The sequence below is a fragment of the Triticum dicoccoides genome, chromosome 6B (genome assembly GCF_002162155.2).
Source record: "Triticum dicoccoides isolate Atlit2015 ecotype Zavitan chromosome 6B, WEW_v2.0, whole genome shotgun sequence".
In the NCBI taxonomy this organism is placed as follows: Eukaryota; Viridiplantae; Streptophyta; class Magnoliopsida; order Poales; family Poaceae; genus Triticum; species Triticum dicoccoides.
The window spans coordinates 537,564,519-537,570,001 of NC_041391.1; positions in this window are offsets into that span (position 1 = coordinate 537,564,519).

Genomic DNA, 5,483 nt, shown 5'->3' on the forward strand with positions numbered 1-5,483 from the left:
GGGGGAGGAAGACGACAGGGGGAGAAGCGGCGGTGGGCTGGGCCGCTGGAGGAGCTGGGCCGGCTGGGCTGAGAGGTGAGCGCCAGGTAAGTCTTCTCTCCTCTCTGCTTTTATTTCTATTTAATTCTGTTTTCTATTTAATTGCCACTGAATTCAAATTCAAACAAATTTGAAAACAGTGCCAAAACTCCCCTGGATGATTTTATGTCACTTAAGGTCTACTCCTCATAAACATAAAATATCTCAGGGCATTTGAAAATATATTCATTATATATTATGAATATAACTCCAAATTCAAATAAAATATTGATTTAAAATCAGAGCCCAAATAATTCCTTAGAAATGTCCCACAATTTTGGTTTGATTTATAACTCTTGCCAAAATTGTCAGAGCTATTTCTAGGGCATTTTGGATTTACTGATTGCAATTTTAGGGTTTCTTGCCCCTTTATTAAAATGATTTCCGAGGCTTTCAATTTCCTCATTTCAACTTTCGGAATATAGACATGATGCACACATGAAGCTAGCCTAGAGCATTACCAGAAGCTAGGGATGTGACAACTCACCCCCACTAAACAAGAATCTCGACCCGAGATTCAAGTGTAGGGTAAGGTGAAGGGGGAACGCAAACTAGCACAATCTTCACAAACCAGGTTGCACTTCATAGGAACGTTGTTTCGATCACCATCTTTGTCTCGACGTCTTCCTCTGAGAACTCCAACTAACATGACAACGAGAGGAAAGGAAAGACCCTAAAAGAATCGTTCTTCTCGAAGGTCGAACAACTCAGGATTAACTCTCGGAATGAGACATAGCAACATCTCTCGAGTTGAGAGATGAAGCACACATCCATAGGAATGGAGTGAAGCAGATGACAAAGGTTCACTAGGTAGACAACAATTTCAGACTTAAGAATGTGGTGACCGGTTGTCAACGTAGCGAGGAGTTGAATTGCCATGATACCATAACGATGAACCTTAGGGAAGGTGACTCGTAGAAATATCCCCTTAAGTGGCAAAAAGAATTACCTTTGATTCAAAGATCATTGAAACTCTTTATACCAGCTTAAGGCAAATCTCGAGCGATCATTTGGAGGGGGGTCGGTAGAATGGCATACTCGGACTTGGATGATGTGGATTACCTTGTTGAAGACAACGTAATGGATGAATTTGCTTACCACCGGAAATGGAAGAGACCCATGGTAGAATGGCACATTAGCGGTGCAAGCTGGGAACAAAATGCAAATGCTGGGAATGATTCTGGTAACTGGGAAGAACCCAACAATAGAGAGTGAATTCACTGTTTGAAAAGGTCATAGCATTGTCGAGGAAGCTGAGAGGAATCCGAGTTAGTGCCGATGACAACACGTAGCGCTTGTGCGTGCTCTCAAGAACTTGAGCATTTCCACAATCATCAAGGTTTTATCAACAACCGCGTCAAGGGTGCTGACAACACAACATACTACCATGATGAATAGCGATGGAGATGCAGATGCAAAGGAGAATAATACTTTCTCAGATTTCACCTTAGCAAGGCCAAGCAAATAAAATCTGGATGATCGATCGAGAGACATTTAGCACTCCGCTTATAATGTTCTCCTTGATGTGCTAGCGTAATCCACCCATAGATATGGTTTGATATCTAGAACATCAAGTAAAAAGGTCGGACTTCGGGAGCACAAAAATCCATAAGGAACAACTACTAGAATAAGTTCTACGAGATCCTTATGGGGAGGTGGCCAACTTCCTCAATCAAGATATTATAATAACAGGTCTTCCGGCTGGGTGTGTTGGCCACGACATCCACTTTACCGGTTTCCGAGGGACCGATATTATAGTTTTTGGGAAATGTTCCAAACCATCATATCTGCCTGAGATTCAGATCTGGTTGGTGTCAGGATATTCCAGACTCATCGAGTCTAGGAAGAAAAACGAAAGTTTGCAACACAAATCGACGAGGTGACGTTGCGAGATTCTCGGGAAATGAACTACGATAGTAAGCTCCAAAACATGAGCTGGTGCTGCTACAACAAGTGAACACGTTGTCCCAGACAAGCATGACCACAAAGTAGTCTTATAATAAAACACTACCGAGTTCAGGAGGGGAACCATCATCGAGGATATCGAAGTCCTTGCATAAGGTATACTCTTAAGAAGGAACTTCTTCTCCTTGAACAAATCAATCAGTGGCTTGGTGTGCTAGGGACACATATAGAATGGAGGTAGCAAGTCTCCAGACCATAGAATACTTCGCACGTATGCATGACTGACTTGGGATGATTCCAGAGGAAGCAAAACTAACTTTCTCAAATTCACGGCGGCAACTTTCACCAAATGCACGTATATAAGAGGAAGTCACTTCTTTCATCAAACAAGTACTTCATGAACTAGCATGAAGAAAATGCTTTCGAAAGTTTCCAACACTAGCTTAATGTTCAGCAAAATTATGGAGAAGACAAGGATGTTGTCGATGGGCTCAACAACAATTCATCCAGCTTCCCATGGAGATGGAATTCCATAACTATGTGAACAAGGTGATAGCATTGGTCAGACCAAAAAGATATAATGGTGTATGCTCGAGGGATCAACCACGAGTAAGACAACATTACGAATATCGTTGGTACTAATTTGATTTGACGATAGCCTACACTCAAATCAAAGGATTGATAAGACAATAGGTCCAGCAACTGATCACAGGGACCAATCGATGAAGATATCATCTTTCTTCAACACACACAAACACAAGATATCCCTTTTGAAAAATGAACTAAGTTAGGCAAGCTTTTATCTTCCAACTCTCCAAGTTTTTGTCTAGCTTAACCAACTAGCTCCGGGATATCCAACACAGATTCTTGGAGAAAGGGTGGTTCACAAGAAACCAACTTGATCACGAGTTCAACATAACAGTCAGGAAACAACCCGATAACACTTCCAAGAAGATATTTGGAAAGTCACGAACCACCTATATGTTAGTAAGCTCGAGAATAATCTTGCTTTTTGAGGCAAGACGATATGATCAATAGAGCGAAGATTTGAAATAATCCTAACTCATCGATCGAGGAGTGCACCAGAAATAGGGACTAGGTAGCACAATCAGTCTTAGGGTGACGATTCAATAATCAACACACTAAGAATGAGGTTATCGTCCATTTAACTACCAAGCAACAAGGTTGCTGGGAGTATTGATTTCACACATCACGATTCACTTGTCGACAATCCGGTTACAATAACACAGGAACCGAGGAATGAACAATGATGGCAAGAAGTATCACTGTACCAAGAGTTCATAGGATGGTGTGCAATTCTTATAACAATCCCGATATAAAAGATGGTAATACTCCAAGGTAGAGCAGAACAAAAGCTGGATTAGCAATTTGTTCTGTGGAGCACAACTTCTTTGACCCAATCCTGGATATGGAAGAGGTACTGGAGTTTGTTTCTCCTAGTCATTCCGTGATAGAATGGCTTGACGGACCACAAGAGTGATAGGCATCGATGAATGAACGCACGCATACTCTTGACTATCAATTGGTAGACGACGGTCAGAAGACAACTAAAGGGGGAAAACTCAAAAGAACATATGTTTTTCTGAGTTGTGGATGCATGGACTAGTATGTCGAACGAAGTTCAACATGTTTCTTCCGGATAACCCATGCAGAGAGGTAGGACTGGCAGAGTCACGATTTATGAATGGAGAACTCCTCAAGAGTACTCTAATTGTGATCCTTTGATCCAATAACTTCTGCCTGAATGGTTCATGGTATTTGGAAGAAGGAAATACCACGGACCTCGAGGACTATCGCAAAGGTTACTAATAACCTAAGGGAGCTAGCAATTACTACCAACATGAAGTAAGTAGGGTGAATCTCGGGTTTAAAACCCAGAAGTGAAATGCCTACTAACTAAGTGGCATCACGGGATGCTTATGAGAATGATGGCCAGAATCATCACACTGGGACACAAATCATGGCTAGATTACTAGATGATCCCCTAAAACACCTAGGGTCATAATACCAGCTCCAACATATATGTCAAGGCAATAAAGTACCTCAACTCACCGATTAGTGTGGTTAATCTGGCCCAAAGGAACATCGAAACGGGAGGAAGGAATTTGCAAATGCATCAGACTGTTTAGAAACCTGGGATGACTCGGACAACATAACGGCTGTAAATGCTCAGAAAAGATTTAAGACATGCTACAGAAATGGTGGCATAGTCACTCAGAAGCACAATATCAAGGTTTCGAGATCAATAATTAACATACAGAGGTAGAAACTGAACTGAAGCTTAATCCAACAATCTTATAAGTCTACGGATTAGTAACACGTGATCCTGATGGAAAGAAGAGATAGCCTTGTTCTTAATCCCCGTAGAAGAGAAGATGATGACTCAGATCAGAAGGCCATGAGGTATAAGGAGTAAAAAGAGCCTTACGTTCCATCCCACAATCAATTCCCTTATATAACTAAAGAATTTCTAGACTCAACTTCGACCAGTTTGGCTTGGTAATCCTACAGGCAGTCAAGCTCTGATACCAACGCTGTCAGGACCCCGACTCAATGCCACATCGATCTAGCATGTAACACCTCATATCACTTTGCGGCCTCACGCACGGTATTCCCACGGGTGTTGCCTTACCTTTGCCCGGGACCGTTTGCGCCTTTTGGCACACGTATATGATAGTGTCGCTAGCATCCATATGATAAGGAGCCCGGGCTGACATGGCTAGTCGTAAACCCAAAGTGGCACAAACTTACAGGGACAGGCATCCATGACCCAGCATCGAACGTGTCGGTCATCAGCGAGTGAATCCAGGCTGTAGCACTGGACTAGCAGGACTCCGGTGAACCGGGCTGTAGCGGGCTAACAGGACTCTGGTATTCATCGCGTGACATTTCCCCGAAGGGACAGACACAGGAACGAAGAAGGACACATGCCGGCCAGCCTAAGTGTTCCGGAGCAGTAGCAAGCTACCATGGCTCAGTGGAAACACTAGGAGACATTTCCCGGTAAGAGAGGCTACTAAGAATAAACAACTAGATAGTCAGATCCCACACATACCAAGCATTTCAATAACATACACACAATATGCTCGATATGTGCAAATACAACATGGCATCACAACATGACTCTACAACTCAAGTATTTAATCAATAGGCTCCGAGGAGCGAGATATTACAAACAGGGGTCTCATGACCCAACATTCAGAGCATACATATCAAAGCACAAGCGGAAGCTATCATGTCTGAGTACAGACATCTATAAATGAAAAAGGCTGAGAAGCCTGACTATCTACCAAATCCTGCTGAGGCACAAGATCGTAGCTGAGGTAACAAGCTAAACGTCGAAGTCCATGTGGAACTACTAGTGAGACTGAAGTCTCTCTGCAAAAACATAAATTAAGCAACGTGAGTACAAATGTACCCAGCAAGACTTACATCAGAACTAACTACATATGCATCATCATCAACAAAGGGGATGGTGG